At 41.1% G+C, this 18,672-nt stretch overlaps 1 non-coding gene across 1 annotated transcript; it reads left to right on the top strand.

Annotated features, from left to right (window-relative positions):
* The first annotated feature begins 5,703 nt into the window (after window positions 1–5,703).
* Window positions 5,704–5,778, top strand: Trnas-cga. Its single transcript has one exon. It is a non-coding gene; the product is annotated as a tRNA-Ser (tRNA).
* Window positions 5,779–18,672: the final 12,894 nt, after the last annotated feature.

Below are 18,672 nucleotides of genomic sequence, written 5' to 3'. Positions count from 1 at the left end.
AGTATTGTCATTACCACAACTCGAAGAAGGAGGCACGGAGGTTACTAAGAACATATGTCATTTGCCAAAAGCCAAAGCCTACAGTGTATACAATAAAACTGAACTGCTTCCAACATTGTCAGTAAAATGCGTGCAAATCATTGTTTTGGATATAGCAGGACCCCTTCCAACTGCCCAGGAGGGGCCGGGGGGGGGGGGGGTATTGCTTGCGTAGTCGTCGTTATAAACGACTTCTTTAGTAAATATGTAAAGATGTACCCAATAAAATCTGCAACATTCACCTCGATTATGAGCATAATTGTTTCTGATTTCCTATCAACGGTAGGAAAACCCATTTCCGTATTATCTGATAATGATTCCTATTTTGTAAGCAGGAGGTGGAAAAATTTCATACAGCTATGGGATATAAAACCTATTTTAATATCCCACTTCAGCCAGAGTAGTAAGCCCGTACAGAGAAAAATTCGAGAGCTGAATCGATATGTAAGAACTTACACTCACGTCAAGCAAACCAAATGGGTCGACTACGTCATTCTATTTGAAAAAATTATAGTAATATGTCTCATACCTCTACGATTTTAGAATGTTCAGAGCTTATGTTTCCTGTTACAGAATCCAATGAATGGTTAGTTCATTGTCCTGACATGAAAAGAAATTAAGCAACCCGGGAAGATAAAGTAGAGGCAGGCTCTAGTCACAGTTTCAGAGCAAGCTAATCTTCATGGGAAAGACAAAACTTCAACAAAAACACAGTTATGCAATGTTGGAGATTTAATGCTGTTTAGGTCCATCCAAAGGCATCACTAACAAAAAGAAAAATAAGAAATCGATCTTATTGTATAATGGGAAATATAAAATTCTCAGCATACCTCTTAAGTGTTGTTACGTGCTGGGAAATCCTAACAATAGCGAAGTAAGAGACTCACATCCCGATATGGACCTCAAGAGGTTTCATACGTAAAAGGAATTATTTTGCTGAATCTGCAACTAAATATTTTTCTCTATTTATATGGTAGTGATAGGTATTTTTTCCTATATTTATACCTCATGTATGTGTAGTTTTCAGCGCATAATAACGTTCGTACTAATGACAAAATGTCAGATATTATCTGAAGTGAAAATCTACACTCATCACTCGATGGTATAGCGTAATAGTACAGTTTTAATTTCCTTTTGTAAATATTTTATTTCATATCACATACCTATATACATGTGTGTCTTAATTTGTCAGGCAGAACGTACTGCCAGCATAAAGAAGTAGAAGACAATTTAGTCCATCTCGTTCCCTAAAGTCACGTTTCTTGGTGGGTAACCAAGGACCTCTCGGTCCGCAGCTGCTCACGCTAACCACGGGACCACGGCGCTCCTGAGCTCACATTGTCCTTGATGTTGCCTATCTTCTCATGGACTACTCAGTTTGTATATTTTGCTTGTTTTTTCATAGTTTCTCACAACTTCTTCCTGTTTTCTCGATTGATCTGTGTTCAGTTTGTCAAGGCCTATGCACTGTGCCAACTTATAATGAAATCTGAGGGGGGTGTGATGGGTAGGTTCCCTTGTCAGACTCTGGAAAAGTCTGCCGAACAGCTTATCAGGGGCACTCTCCACTGTGAATAGTTTTCAACACAGAGTGCACGGGCACACTGGATACGCCCAGTGCTAAACCATAGCAGAAGTATTGTACAATAAGGAACATGAACCGTGGATTTTCTTTCAAAATCTTTTCTTAAAGAATTTACTTTATTTAGTAGCGATTCATCAAGAACATTAACACATTTAATCACACTATGTGAGCGTGGAGGTAGTTGCCAGTGGGTAACTGCTGAAAACAAATTTCTTTCCACGAATAGAAATTTTATTCCTAAAAATCTTTCTTTTTTTTAAAAAAAAAAAGACAGATTTAAAAATTATAATCAGAAAACACCGTCTAAATTTCAAGTTACAATTTATTCAGAGGCAGAAATAATTTTTTTTTAATTTTTTATTTATTTTTATTTTTCACGGTACGAGCTTTCGGGCTGAGAACCTTACCGCTCCCTTCTAACACAGCCGTAGTCACGACCGCTCAAAACAACCTCTCAAAGACTACATTGGTGCAAATCTGCAACACACTAGATTACTTTAAACTAAAAATTTTGGCAACTCACACAAAAACATAAACTATGCACCCCTTAGGAGGGATTGAAATGGTACAAAACATTCACATTAAAAAAAAATGAATTGCCAACGAAAGTGCAACTTGTTTTTAAAAGAAAACTATTACGGTGGAGGGGTGGCAACTTTATATACTAAAATGACCATTTACATAAAAACCCATGAAATGCAGTCTTACATAAAATGTACCAACATGTTTTACATTACACATATACCGCCTCTCAAGATGATAAGCAAGATACAAACATATTTTAGGAATTCGGCCTTTACACCTTAATCAATAAATTTGGTAACACCGAATCCGACAAACATGACAGAGGCAGCTATTAACGTATGGCAGATTGACAGAGGGATTACTGAACAAACCGAACCACAGATTGCTCTAACACGCCCCTACTCCACAAGGGATAAACGGACCGTCCAATTCATAAATAACCACCTTCCCACGAGTGGGCACACGGAGAAGAATGGTGGGACGACCCCAAAACAAAGCGGCTGGTGACCTCACCAAGGACACAAGTAGAATTTAGCAAGTAAATGAAACCATCTCTCCAATTACTTAACTTCTAATAAACTGCGATTTCTGGCGAAGACCTGGCGCAGCACCCCTAACGCTCTCGCGAACCGTCCGCTGCCAGCCGCTTCAACGGACGCAGGAAGGCGCGCCGATCTCCCATCTTACGGTGTCGCGGCTCTCACCGGCCAGCCCGATGTCGTGGTTTGACTCCTGTCGTTCTCGTGTTGACCACGAAGCGACTACCCCTTTCTATACGGCGCGGCCCAGTGGACTCACGTGGGGACCTCACATGCGTCGACGCTCAAGGCGAACAAGTTATCTTGTGTCTCAGTGCGCGATCGACGATCGATCCAACGGCCAATGACCGTTGCCCGAGAAACTCGAGCAGACTGGCGGCCTAACGCAAACTCAAATGCAGGAACTCAGCCCCGACCGGGCGACCACTAGCTGAGTTCTGTTACTGGCGGCGTGGCAAGACTCTCACTTTCTGGCTTTAAAGTTTGATCCAAACGACAGACATACTAGCACTCCGACGACAGACAGACACTAACTGCCGCACAAATGCGAACGAGAGACAGACCAGCAACCGGTGACGCGAGACTGTCCCAGACTCACTCCGACTGACGAACTGCCCGACTGGCGAGCTTATAGCGCCCCTTAAATGCACGTGAGCCGGCAACCTTTTCCCTTTTCCACCAGAGGGAGACACCAAAGCTGCGAAAGCCATAGCGGCGCCACCGCCAGAAAAAGAGGGCGACTGCTTCACACTACGCGCTCACAACATATTTTCAATTGTAACTGCTGTCCCTGCATAATAATTTGTACTTCATATGTAATTCAGATATGTGTTCATAAAACAAATCACATGAAATTGCAGTGACTCACGAACTTAATAATCACAACACACAGTCAGACAACGCAACTTAAAGGATCCAGGTCGATTTTCATTCTCGGGTTTTCCGACGCCTGTGAACCCACATGAGTGAGCATTTAGTCACACCACGGGAAGCATACAAATTTTTTTCCGATCTGTATTTTGCTGACTAACACCACACAGCATGTTCCACCACACTATTAACATCATAATGCAATAGTTTTCATTATCACAGTGTTTGACTACATTTGTCTGGTATACAATTACCGTGTGAAATGAAGAATATTTAGTGTTGAACACTTGCATGTTGACAAAACAAGTGTACCTTCTTACTGATTATCTACTTTGTAAATGTAAAGATTAACATTTTCCAGTCAACGAATTGGTAATGTTTCCTCCGTATAAGTTATAAGAAAGACAAAATATTTCCAGAGGCTTTGCAACGTCTCCTGGAAATATTTAGTGCAAAGTGTAAGTGTAATGTGTCAAAATGACGTAAATAGTAGAGACATGGAACACAGAAATTTTGTCTGAGTTTGCAAATGGCTATACGAATCCTCTCCACGATTCGAAAAAGAAAAAAAAAAGAAATACTTCCAGGAAGTTCTTTCTTTTGTAATGTAGAGAATATGGTCTACTATGTGACCATTCGGCTTTTTCGGTCTCATCGCTAAGTAGATTGTAATTCTGGATACTTGTATTTCGTTCTGTTGATAAAAGGTTTGTACCGCTGGAAATTGTATGTTTGTTGTCATTAAAATATAACTTATGTATGTTAAAGTGACATGTGATTTTAGTTACGTAAAAAATAACTTCCTCTCTCTGAGCATTTGAAGAATTAATTTCAGACGGAGATTTTCGTTGTTGACGGTGTTTATTGTCTGGACTACTAATTTGTTGAAATGCAGCCACAGCGGCCTGCTTATTGATAAAAAACGTACATCTTTATTCAGCATAAATAACTGCGCAAGTACTACTACTCAGATTGTCCTGAATTTCAGACTACAGACTGCCAAGTATTGTCCATCGACACAGATAATACCTTTATCTTCTGTAAAAAGTATTAAATGTTCTCTTTATGTCTAAGAAAATCTTACATTACATGGAGAATAAATATAAATGTCCATATTTTCCATGTAAATAAGGTATGAACATGCTCTTAACTGAAAAATTGCTGTTGTATGAATAGCGTAACGTCTCACTTAGGTCATTGCTAGCCGTTCTTTAGGAAATTCTCCTTAGTGTGAGATGAAAAATATTACACTAGTATTTCACGTAACAGATTTGTTACTCTATCTCCCTTATAAATACGGGGACACGTTGTTGACATATCGGCTATAAAAGGCCGCAACTGCAAACAACGTCAAATTATACGACGAATACCATTTCATGTTATTAGATTAATAAAACCCCTCTGCAATTAGAGTGGCGCCCATGTGAGACTAGATTTTACAATATTTATATTTACTTAAATAATATATATATAGCTATGTAGATTTCTTTTCTTATATTAATACAAATGTTGTAACCTCCCCATTATATTTGTTTCTGTATGAAATTCGCCCTACTATACCTCCCACTTCATAAAAGGTCTATGTATCATCAAAACTGTGTTCGCACATTGTTATCCAACTTAAACTCGTACGCTAAATTTTTACTAAAGAGAATCTAATCTGAATTAAAATGTAACTGGTCTGAATACAACTTGTATTTAATTAAACGCGCAACTGAAATAAAACAACTATGTGGTGTAATCAAAATTTCCGCTTACCTCGCGTGTTGATAACATTGTTGCAGCTTTCTCGAAAGCACACCAGCAAACAGGAAGCAGGCAGCGGCTAAGCTAGATTTCTATTTCTAAATTAATTTTCTAACAATATTGAAACTGTGCATACCACATGGTGCCATGTGGTTGTTCATAGTGATAAACATTTGTACAGTGGAGTGGGGAAGGTAACTTATGAAATAGTATGCCAGAACAACGAGTTTAGAATGAAGTATGCATTCAAAAAAGACAGAGTCAATCTTTGCACGATCTTGAACGTAGCATTGGTTTGAACAATACTACACTTAAAGAAGTAAAGAATGGAACTTCCTGACAGATTAAAACTGCCTTTCGCAGGGAAGTGCTCTAGCAACTGAGCTACCCAAACACACAGCTTGGATAGCTCAGCTGGTAGAGCACTTGCCCGCGAAAGGCAAAGGTCCCGAGTTCGAGTCTCGGTCCGGCGCACAGTTTTAATCTGCCAGGAAGTTTCATATCAGCGCACACTACACTGCAGAGTGAAATTCTCATTCAAGCGAAGAAAGATTTAAAAAGGATACAATGTTAACAGATAATTTCTATAAATTCAAACAACTTAATCAATTCATACCTTAATGCATGATTCGGGGAAGCGTGGTGGTCTTTCTCTCAGCTCTGAGCAAGTGGACAAAGTTAACTAGCTACCAACACGAAATAGACTGCGCAGAGGCAAAGACTGTGCCATAACAAGACCAAAAATTATTTAATAGTAACATAACTTGCTCTCACACTGACATGCACATCGACGTTGAGCGCCTATAAGCTCCAACATGCACATCGATAACTTATAGAAATCAGAATTACATTTCCACCTTACACAGTAATTTCCCTTTCACGTTCCGATGAGAAACATTCTGAGGGGGAACGGCTGGTTCAAATGGCTCTGAGCACTATGGGATTGGTTCAAATGGCTCTGGGCACTATGGGACTTAACATCTATGGTCATCAGTCCCCTAGAACGCAGAAGTACTTAACCCTAACTAACCTAAGGACGACACACACACAACCATGCCCGAGGCAGGATTCGAACCTGCGATCGTAGCGGTCGCGCGGTTCCAGACTAAAGCGCCTAGAACCGCTTGACCACTCCGGCCGGCGAGGGAGAACGTCTAGTACATAAATTTACATAAATTTTGTAATAGGGAAAGTCAAGCGCCGGTACGCCAGTCAGGACCATTAGAGCAGACAGGGCTGTGAAGAAGACGTCAGCCAATCGGACGCAGACTGACCCCTCTCTAGGACGACAACCCGACGGCAGCTCCCTCTACGCGAGGAGAACGGAAGCACTGCACCCAACTGGCTATTGTCCTGTTGAAGACTAACCAGTTATGCGAGTTTTACAGCATCGAGTTCAAGAATAGCATCAAGGCTAGCCGTTTCTCTTCTGCTATGCAGTGTTTTCTATACTGAAGAGATTTCTTATTTTCATGTCATCCTTTGCTTGCAACTCATTGCAAGTTCTCAAAGTTAACTATTGTCATTTGTCTTACTGTGAGAAAACCTCTTTAATAAGATTTGCTTGAATTGTTGTCTAGCGATCCGAGAAGCAGGTTTCCTAGGCACCCCATATTTGACGTGTAGGCAGGATACAACATTGGAGACGAGAAGACCAATGGATCCCATAGTGGCAATATGTTTCTTGCTCTTGGGCTTTTCTGGCTGCCGCCTTAGTTCTATTTTGTCTTTCCTTTGCAGCTATGTTTACTTGCTTTAATAGTGTTCAAATGGCTCTGAGCACTATATGACTTAACATCTGAGGTCATCAGGCCCCTAGGCTTAGAACTATTTTAACCTAACTAACCTAAGGACGTCACACACATCCATGCCCGAGGCAGGATTCGAACCTGCGACCATAGGAGCAGCGCTGTCCCGGACTGAAGCACCTAGAACCGCTCTGCCACAGCAGCCGGCTCCACTATTTCTTGTCCATGGTAGGCACTGCAGTGTTTAGACTCATTCAGAAATTATTGCCAAATGCCACTTCGAGGAGCTTTACTACCTTGAATTTGTAGATTCGCTAACTATTGTGACCAACAAGTGAAAGTGATAGCAGCTAGGTATCAATTCTTTAATTGCAAGAAACTGTCACAACAGACTTATCGCGAGTGGAAAACAGATTTGCTTGGTATGACGAGTACAGCCAATTTAAATGTGCTTGTTCTGCTTTATACTACGATGTTATATTGCGTGATGCGATCGGTTACAATGTAACTGAAGTCTGACTCAGAGAACAAATTTGGAAACAGCCCGATTCATCATTTCAGCAAATAGTGCAAATACAGTCAGTACGATTCAGATGCTGTGTCGGCTGATAAATTCAGCCATAAATTTGTTACGTTGAGTCGCCTCTTCCTCGCGACAGGCCCATCTGGCATTGAGACCTTGCGTAGGCCATTCCGCATAAACAGCTCTCTAAACAGACAAACAAAATTAAGTCATGCGCTCTGTGCTATTCACTGCACAAACGCCAGGACTGCCCGTCAACAAAAGCACATTGCTACGCATGTGACAAGAACGGTCACGTACAATCTGTATTTTTGCAACTGAACAAACTTAAGAATTCTGCCCACTCACAAATATCTAGTCACAAGGCCCATGTAATCAATGTAGTATTTCAAACCCTGCTGCAGACATTAGGAAAACTAACAAGCGAACAGTTTCTTCAGTGATACATCACTGAAACCAAACTTTTGTTCAATTAGTTATTTGTGGGAAATGTATGAAATTTCAGTTGGACACGGGGCCTCTGTGACGTTGCTAAATCGTAACACATATGAACTGTTAAGCTACCTGCGCATGTCTAAAACTAGCACACATGTCGGCTTCTAAGGGACAAATCGATCCCATTCACAGAAAAAGTACTTTGCCTGCCACATATCGCTTAGCTGTGCTACAATCACGCAATTGTGAGAACGTATTTGGCCTTCATTCATCTGGTTTGTTTGCCATTAACATTCGGGACAATGTGTTGTCAGTGACTGCATTCAAGGCAAAGGACAGTATAGCTAGCTTGCTGAAAGACTGGCCGGAATTCTTTTCTGAAGGCTTAGGCAAGCCTAACTTTTGCCAGGCCAGAACTGTTCCCATTTCATTATGGGATAATGTTGTTGCTGAACTTAAAGAATTGCAATATAGTGGAGTTATTTCGCCCATATCAGCCTGTTAATGGGCAATTCCATTGCTCTCCAAACCTTTAGGTCGCATTTGCCTCTGTGATTCTGCTTGGTAATAGATCACAAGCCATTGAAGTCTTTGTTTCATCCAATGAAGCCGCTCCCTGTACGAACTGCCCAAAAACTGCAACGATGGTCTTTGTTGTCGTCTTAATACCAGTACGAGACTTTGTATCGTCCGACTGCGAAGCATGGTAATGCGGACACACTTTCATGTCTTCCGATTGGCCCTGATACAGTCTTTGACGCTTCTGCTGCATCCTGTTGTCACATCAATTCTTACGATTCTGAATTGCTCCAGTCCTTTCCTCTGAATCATCCGAAAATTTCACAGGCTACGGAAGCTGATTCCGATTTGAAAATTTTGCTAAATTACATTCGCACATATTTGCCTCGCTCAATGCAAATCTGTAGTGCGCCAATAATTAGCACGTAGGCATAGCCTAACTATACAGAAAGGTTTGATTCTTGTTCAAAATGACAGTGGGCAGTCACGTATGTTGATCCCCAAAAGTTTGCAAAACGTAGTGTTTCAGTTACTTCCCCAAGGATACTGGGGGTTATTGGTACGAAACAGTTACCGCGTCGACACTGTACTTGGCAGGGTATGGATACCCGTCAGTCGTCTTGCTTAGGTAGTTACTGCTGCATGTGAGAGACTGGGACACCTGGATAGTTTATATATAAAAGCTGTTGTGAGATCGACGTCGTTAATTGCACAAATTAAAATCTGCGTAGTATTCTCTCATACAACTGATCAAAACACATGCAATCATATTTTCCCTTCACTGTAGAGGATAGTCGTAGATTGGGTCACTCTTGTAGCTCAACAAAAAGAGGTAGAAACAGTGATATCGGTAAACCTTACTGAACTACACGCCGTCCACATTTTTCTAGAAGTTACGAAGAGATGCTATTGGACGGGAGTAGCGTAATCTGCTGGTCTGCCATAGTGTTCGTTGGTATGTGCGTGCTCCTTACCCTTCCCGAACGAGGACTCCACCTGCTTTACAACGTATACTTCGTTAACGACTAACTGGCACGTGTCTTCGGACAGATTATGCATTTTTCGCGAAGGACATCACGTGTTCGAATCGTGTGTTGGGATGATCGGGAGTCAAAACTATTTTAGCTTGGCTTTTCATACCGGGAAACTACGGAAGCAATTATATCATACGAGCTATGTAAGTATTATCAACCCCAAAACGTTTTCTTTTAATTTCAGAGAATATGCAATTAATGGCATAAATGAATATGAAAACGAAAAAAGATATACGCTATACATTTTGTACAGTCACGGACACGACTTCTCTAAGCAAACCGTCGATTATCTGAAATTAAATTTGAACTAATTAGCTGCACCATCGATGCTCGGAGCTGTATTCCAAGACAATAGTTTTTTTCGATCACATTTATTGGAGGACAGCTCGTTCCTGTAAAAATTTGCAGGACCAGTGGGAGTCACGTATACCTCTGTTGTGTTCGTAGCAGGACGCTAGGTTTAATGTGAATTCTTCGTAAGGGAAACGATCAGGCGATGGTAAAAAGGAGTGGAGAAAAGTGACGAACAAAGAAATCACTAAAAATCGACCCAATTTTTTGCCGTGACGTATGTCGCAGTCCCTTCAGCACCAGGGATTCATACAAAAGATTTTCCGTGTAGGCTTGGTGGTGAGACGTGAGATGATACGCGTAATAGGCCTTGAAAAATCGTAAGACTGTTTGCTCGATACGTACCCTTGTGGTTGACTTAGTGCTACTTGATGACTTTCCTACCCGACATACACAGGGTTTATTCACTGATTCATGCCGGCGATATTCAAAGTCACGATTAATTGGCCAAGTCGACCATCACTGAGCACATATATCCAGGATTAGACACTGTATCTCCAATTTCAGTCGACGACACACGCTGATGATGCTGTGGCGCCTGCAGATTGCATTCTCACACTGTGCCGGTTTCAACAGAGCTATGGTGCTCGACGGGATAGCTGATGACGCCTTTATACACGCACAGACGAACATCACTGGCCGTTAGCACAGGCAGTTAATGACCTGGTTGTAACGCCGGAAATGCATATCCTCCTATTTCCATCTACTGCACTGCAAATTTTTTTCCTTATTTTGTTGCCTGAAGATATAACATTTCTGTGTCTTTGTATATTGTAATTGTTTTACTATTTGTATATATATGCATTTATGTCGATGTATAATTGGTTTGTTTTGTGAATATTATTTGTATTTATACGCTGGGTCTGGCCTAGGGAAAACTATGCTATCGAACGAATACATCGATAAGTCGTGTGGGGAACCAAAGTGTTTAGGATCTTTGGCAGTGTTAACTCTGTCGCGTGGAGCGCGGGCAGGGGGAGTCTGGCTGGAGTAGTGGAGTGGAGCAGGTGTGTTGTGTGACGCTCCCGCGAGTTGCCGCGCTTTCGGGGTTTGGCAGCATGTAATTGCGCTCGACTTGCTATGATAGTTTCTGACACGGTGTCGCGGATGGGAAGCGTTAGCTCTGCGCACATCAAGAGCCCGTTTCGCCTGGTGAACATGTCGAGAAGAAGGCGCGCCAACATCCAGCTTCTGCAACAGCGACGGCCAACAATGAGTGACTGTCGCCACCTCCTCAATCGACGGCTTCAAACCTTCAATCAACCAACAAGGAGGATTGGAAGCACGTAAAGTTTTAGAACTGTATGGCAGACCTCAGCTTTTAAAATTGTTACTACACAAAATTATAGCAACGTAGCATGAACCTTTGTTGCTCATTGTCCCAATCGCATTACCAAGCAGGGTCCCTTCCTTTTCCGGAATGACTCCGAGTGTCGTTGAAATTCATACGCCAGCATTAAAGTAATATCATTCGATTTCACTGCTTTAATTTCAACGTTCAGTTAAGGTATTCATAGCCGGCTACAATATTTAGATTACACAAGCACAAATTAAGAGTGTGAGTTTTGTTACCGTATTTTAGCTTACCTGTGACTGCAGCTCAGCTTGGTACGTACTAAATTTTACTATTGTTAATTGTTCAGAATCATTTAATTCAAGTTCAAAGTTAAACCTCTTATTTCTAAATTCCGTAGATTCAAGTAGCTTTTGAAATAATTGTTGAAGTAGCCCAAGACTAACCGTATTTTACTGAATTTCGATGTGCTTCAGAAACAAAACTCACTATTAATTTCAGTCACTAAATTAACTTTCAATTTTCCGGTTTTATTAATTCTTTTGCTAAATTAAGTCAGAGTGTAGCGAAATTTATTACTTCTGACAAACTTTCAGTTTTCACACTACACGTGTCAACCTTCAGTTGCCACGCTTCTAGTGCTAATTGTATGTGTAATAACCTTTCTTTTTCAGTTACTATAGTAATTGTCCATAGGACTGGCGACCGTAATTTCCCCCAAATCTGAAATATCTAATTACCGCTAGTTAATTGTTAACGTAACGGCCGCACATTTACTTTCTTTATTAACTTTACCCCCTTTCAAAATTAATTTCCACCAGTTTCATTTGCATTTTTCCTTTCAATTAAAATGTAGCCCTTTCCTCCCTCTTTACCGACAGATTAACTTCGGTGACGATTGCTTTTCTCAAATTTCCATTAGGTACACGCGGTTTAATTTTTCGCTGTCATTAAGGTCGATACGTAAGGGGGAGGTTACATGGTGAGGATTGCACCTTACGCAGTAGGGTTTCGAATCAAGACATTAGGCTTCCACAGCCCACTTTGCAGAACCTAGGTCGTCTGCTCTAAGAGGTGGATCTTAAATATGTGCGCTAGTTAAACTGTTCTGATTAGCCGAGAGGGCCAAGGCGCTGCAGTCATGGACTGTGCGGCTCATCCCGGCGGAGGTTCGAGTCCTCCCCCGGGCATGGAAGTGTGTGTTTGTCCTTAGGATAATTTAGGTTATGTAGTGTGTAAGTTTAGGGACTTATGACCTTAGCAGTTAAGTCCCATAAGATTTCACACACATTTGATTTTTTTTTTTTTTATTTCGTGTCAGCTATTTTTGTTGAGTGCTGCTTATTACAACAAACCTTAAGAGCTAGATATCCCGGTTATTTTAGGTCAGAGAATAACCCACCTTTAAGTTTTAAGTGTTTCCTTCTTACAGTAAGATTAAATTCTGTTCGGTAGTCCAACCATTGCGAATAACATCTCGTACCCAGCGATTAATTAATTACTCTCTGCTTCTCAGACTGACAAGTTACCAGTCTCGGGACTTTCCAGAAGAACTTGGGTAAAATGTAGGTTAGAGAGATAGTCCCCAACAAGATACAATCACACTCCAGGTAAACCACCTCGCAATTGTTTGATATTGTAACATGCAAGACGTTCTATAAAAAATAGCTCAGACAATATACCAAAATGGATCCTGAGTTTAATTAAATGGCCGAAAAGCCGAAACACAGACGAAATTTAGCTCTCATAACATTGACACAAAAAAATTTCATTGTACAAAACCCTGCATCTTTTCCCCGAATATTTTTGTCATCATTTTACGAAGTATCTGAATTAGGTAAATTTATTGTCTATGACACTGATTCTACCTTTTTTAATGTATGGAATTCGACTATCATCAGTGATCTGTGGCCAAATAATAGACTAACAGAACTTCATAGCTGATTGATCCGTAGACTTTACTTGTGACAATAAATATTGAAACATCCGATTACGTCTCCCGCCAGGCAATTCTCTGTACACTTTTCAATCCATTCAAATTCCTTGTGTGTCTGACTTTTTGCTTTTCTGTTCGCTGCTTCTTTACAGACGTGACAGTGTTTGCTATACTGTTTTATTTGACGAGATTTCTAAACAGCCTCTCCGAAAAGGTTACTGGTGCCAAGTGATTCACCTCCTTGAAAATCGAAACATTAAGAATTCCAAGGCGTAACCCAAACTCTTGACAAAAGGATACCATGCAATAGATACAGTATAGACAGATTTCAATGTTTTCATCGCAACTTATCTCCTTTAAGTTCATTTGTTTCTTAATACATAATGTACGTCGGAAATTGTATTTCCAAAACAATTTTTGTGGAACCCGTCCGAGTAGAGAAAATGTAGCGAACGATCTTCCTATGAGCCACTATTTCTTCGCTCTAGAGAAAATCTAAAATTAAATTACAGAACTAGACTAAAATCCGTAATCAGTATTCCGTCGTATTTTGTATTGATACTCGCTTCTGTTAAGCGCAGAGCAATTTATAACAGTAAATTTAATTAGGTTCCAGCGAATGAGTTTTATGTGCAGTTTTCTACTTAAGAGATCCTGCATATTAGTGCAATATACATGCTGGCGTATCCTTCATGATATACGTAAATCGGGAGCACAGAGTGGAAATATACTTGGAATCTGTTAAGCAGTGGTACTTTCGCGAAGCAAGCAATCAAATAAAGGCGGTGATGCGAAATCTGCTCCGCAGCCGTCCGTTTCGCAGGAAATATCTCTCTTTTCCGCCGAGGGCGTAAAAGCAGGGATTTCCGGGATGCATTATTCAAAAGTAAATTTTCGGATCAAACAACAAGCGGGACTGAACGTTTTCTGCTCATTAGCCGTTTATACACAAAACGTGGCAAAAACAGGCGGGAATGTGTAACTGTCAAACGAAAGTTCTTGAATAGATGTTTAAATTATACATTCCAATGGGTTTTTAAAGCCCGTAAAATTACAACCCACCAAACACGCAATAAGGACGCCGAAAAGAGTGCTACATCGGATTAAACTCGTTTTTCTGTCGAACTCTGCAGCAGAGATAAACATTAATTCTTATACAATATACAATTTACCTCCTGAATCACTGATGGCACTGCTTGTAGACACTCTATTCCACTGGCCTTCACTAAACTTCTTTATCTTTTAGTGCTGTGTTTATGATATTAAGACAGTAATTGAATGCAAATATTCCTGAGCATCTAGATAATAATTCTCATAATATGTTACACTTATGTCCTTATGTTAGTTAGGTTTAAGTAGTTCTAAGTTCTAGGGGACTGGTGACCTCAGATGTTAAGTCTCATAGTGCTCACAAGGGAACCTCCCCATCGCACCCCCCTCAGATTTCATTATAAGTTGGCACAGTGGATAGGCATTGAAAATCTGAACACAGATCAATCGAGAAAACAGGAAGAAGTTGTGTGGATCTATGAAAAAATAAGCAAAATATACAAACTGAGTAGTCCATGCGTAAGATAGGCAACATCAAGGATAGCGTGAGCTTAGGAGCGCCGTGGTCCCGTGGTTAGCGTGAGCATCTGCGGAGCGAGAGGTGCTCGGTTCAAGTCTTCCCTCGAGCGAAGAGTTTAATTTTTTATTTTCAGACAATTCTCAAAGTTCAGGCACTCACTCATAATCAACTTCGCTCTCCAAAATTCCAGGACATGTTCAGATTTGCTTGGACATATGCACGATTTGACGGTCTACTCACGGCAAAATTTGAAAACGTTAAAAACATATGTTTTGACAAAGCACAGGGAAAACTTATTGATTGGCGACTTCACGTTGTCTTGTGCACTACGACCAGGTAACAGGTATACTTGGAAAAAGAGACAGCATTGGTCGTATATTTTTTATTATTGCAAAATCGATTTTCTGTCACTGAGTGATTGCCGTAAGCTTAGTGACAACAGTGCATCCCAATTTAAGTTATACAATATAGCACTGAAGATGGTCACTCAGCGACAGAAAATCGATTTTGCAATAGTAAAAAATATACGACCAATGCTGTCTCTTTTTTCAAGTATACAGGGAAAACTGTGCGACTGTGAAACTGTTGCATTCATTTGTTGCAGTTTATGTGACAAAATCTTATGTTTTCATCAGTTTTTTGGGGTAGATTATCACATCCAGAAGAAAACCTAAATCGGGCAAGGTAGGAGAATCTTTTTACCCATTCGCCAAGTGTACAAGTTACGTGGGTCCACAACATATTCCTGTCATGCGACGCACATGCCGTCACCAGTGTCGTATATAATATATCAGACGTGTTTTCCTGTGGAGGAATCGGTTGACCTATGGCCTTGCGATCAAATGTTTTCGGTTCCCATTGGAGAGGCACGTCCTTTCGTCTACTTATCGCACGGTTTTGCGGTGCGGTCGCAAAACACAGACACTAATCTTATTACAGTGAACAGAGACGTCAGTGAACGAACGGACAGATCATAACTTTACAAAAATAAAGAAAAGCTTTTCACTCGAGGGAAGTCTTGAACCAAGGACTTCTCGGTCCGCAGCTGCTCACGCTAACCACGGGACCACGGCGCTCCTGAGCTCACATTGTCTTTGATGTTGCCTATCTTCTCATGGACTACTCAGTTTGTATATTTTGCTTATTTTTTCGTAGTTCCACACAACTACTTCCTGTTTTCTCGATTGATCCGTGTTCAGTTTTTCAAGGCCTATGCACTGTGCCAACTTATAACGAAATCTGAGGGGGGTGTGATGGGGAGGTTCCCTTGTCAGAGCTATTTGCACCATCTGAACCTTGAGCAGTACAGTAATAGAACTACTCTCATCAGGATCGGCAGAAAATTAACGCCATCAACAATTGTTAAGATGTACAAGCAGGAGATGCAGAGAGAGAGAGGAGAGAGAGATGGTTCAAATGGCTCTGAGCACTATGGGACTTAACATCTCAGGTCATCAGTCCCCTAGAACTTAGAACTACTTAAATCAAACTAACATAAGGTCACCACACACATCCATGCCCGAGGCAGGATTCCAACCTGCGACCGTAGCGGTCGCGCGGTTCCAGACTGAAGCGCCTAGAACCGCTTGGCCACCAGCGGACGGCCAGAGAGAGAGAGAGAGAGAGAGAGAGAGAGAGAGGCCATCGTAAAAATTAAATTAACACCTAAAAAGTAAAGCTAAGTAATCTAATTTTCGCTTATTTGTAGATACATGTTAGCGCAACTGGCAGACATTGAAATTCTCATGATACATGTCGCAGCACACCGCTAGAAGACACGAAACAAAACAGCGCAATCGATCTGGAGTTTATTGATGGACTGCGTCATTTCATTTTGGTTCATATAGACACAAACTAAAGACGTGCGCCTTTAAACAGAACGTGTTCAGCCATCGAGGAACACCAATGAAATCGCAAAGAAGATCTCAGCACTGGGACAGTACCGCTTAAGTCCGAACTGGTATGACGATCGGCCTAACGACTCATCACATTACTTTTGACTAAATTTTTAAACCTTTTCGAGATGATAAAACGCTCTGACTGCCTCTTGTATGCGAACAGCGATCAAACCTTAATAACCGTGGAGACTAGAGTGCTATAGTAGGGAACGTAAGGAGGAAAAATAGGTTTGGTAGTATAGATGAGAAGTCTACTGGAGACGTCTTCCAGTATTGAACATAGGACTTAATCTGAAGAAATAAATTTCAGAGAACGTGAGTTTAGAGCACAGCATTGTACAGTGTTGAAACATGGACTGTGAAGAAACCGGAACAGAACAGAACTGCAGCATTTATGATGTGGTGCTACAGAGTATTGTTGGAAATTACGTGGACTGATAAGATACGGAATGAGGAGGTTCTCCCACAATCGGAGAGGAAACGAATAAATGGAAAAAAACTCAGAAGAAGAAGGAACAGAACGATAGAACATATGTTAAGAAATCAGGGGATATGCTCTGTGGTAATAGAGCTAGTGTAAAGGGCTAAAACTGTTAAAGGGGGAGATTTTAATACATCCAGCAAATAATGCAGGACATGCAAGTTCTAGTCTGGAAAACAGATTGATAAAGGAGAAGAATTCATGGGTGGCCGCATCAAAAGAAAGTATAAATGACAGATGAGAAAAGTCATGTTGAATTCTACAATGCAAATCAGACGTTAGCATTAAATACATTGCTGAAGAATTCCAAGAGGAGGCTATGTATTTTGAAAAGGTCTGCAGACAGGAGGCTTTCAGCTGGATTACCTAATGGCGTGGTATAGAATGACAGAAGTGAAAAAAAGTTGACTTCCGCGAAGGATATCATTTAAGGAGTGGAACAGTTCCACATTTCCATTAGTTTTCGTTCCCAGCATCCAGAAAAAAGAAGCAAAAGCTACCACTCATACTGTCCAGGATAAGTCACCACCTTTCTTATCCAGATAGATGGCTGTCTGAGTTATCGTCTCGTTGACGACGAAGTCATTAAATACGGAACGCTGTCTCGAATATGAGAAGGAAATCCGCCGTGTACTTCTCAAAGAACCATAGCGGTGCTTGCCGTAAGCAAGCATAGCAGCATACAGTCTAAATCTGGCTGACCAGAAATCAGTTCCTGGAGCAGAAATAGACGCATATCACAATTTGGTAATGACAAATCTTAGAGTGGAATTTAACACAATTATGAAGAGGTTCAATGGTTCAAATGGCTCTGAGCACTATGGGACTTAACATCTATGGTCATCAGTCCCCTAGAACTGAGAACTACTCAAACCTAACTAACCTAAGGACAGCACACAACACCCAGCCATCACGAGGCAGAGAAAATCCCTGACCCCGCCGGGAATCGAACCCGGGAACCCGGGCGTGGGAAGCGAGAACGCTACCGCACGACCACGAGATGCGGGCTTATGAAGAGGAATAGTGGTCTAACGTACTGGGACATGTGGTAATGTATGTACGTTTGCAGATCTCTGGGGCTACGGATACTGCTGTAACGAATATCACACTAAGCACATTCGTTGAAGAGGAACGGGTATCCATAAAAGGGCCACACAGAAATTGAATGAACAAACACAGGTACAAGTACCTAATATGCAAGACATGGGGTATCGACTATCAGTGATCTGCAGAGCCTTGGGTGACACGAGATCAAAGAAGGTGGCAACTATGGTTGACATTCGTTGGAAATTTTTAAAATCATTGGGGGACGTGCCAAACAAACAAATACTATAGCTGGTATGTAAATCTTTGAGCCTATAGACCTATGATCACGCTGCTGGATAAAAACAAATTTCAGCCACATAGTCCCGAAATTTTTGGAAGTGCCGGAATTTTAACAATAAAAGGCTACGTAGAAAGAACAGTCGAACACCGCTACATCAATGCGCTTACGTCTTCGATTAAAAGAACACAAGTAGTGGCTTTCATTACTACAGATAATACCGCACAGCGCAATTTTTGGGAGTGTTGTATTTAA

The sequence above is a fragment of the Schistocerca americana genome, chromosome 6 (genome assembly GCF_021461395.2).
Source record: "Schistocerca americana isolate TAMUIC-IGC-003095 chromosome 6, iqSchAmer2.1, whole genome shotgun sequence".
Classification (NCBI taxonomy): Eukaryota; Metazoa; Arthropoda; class Insecta; order Orthoptera; family Acrididae; genus Schistocerca; species Schistocerca americana.
This window is presented reverse-complemented; position numbering and strand designations above follow the sequence as displayed.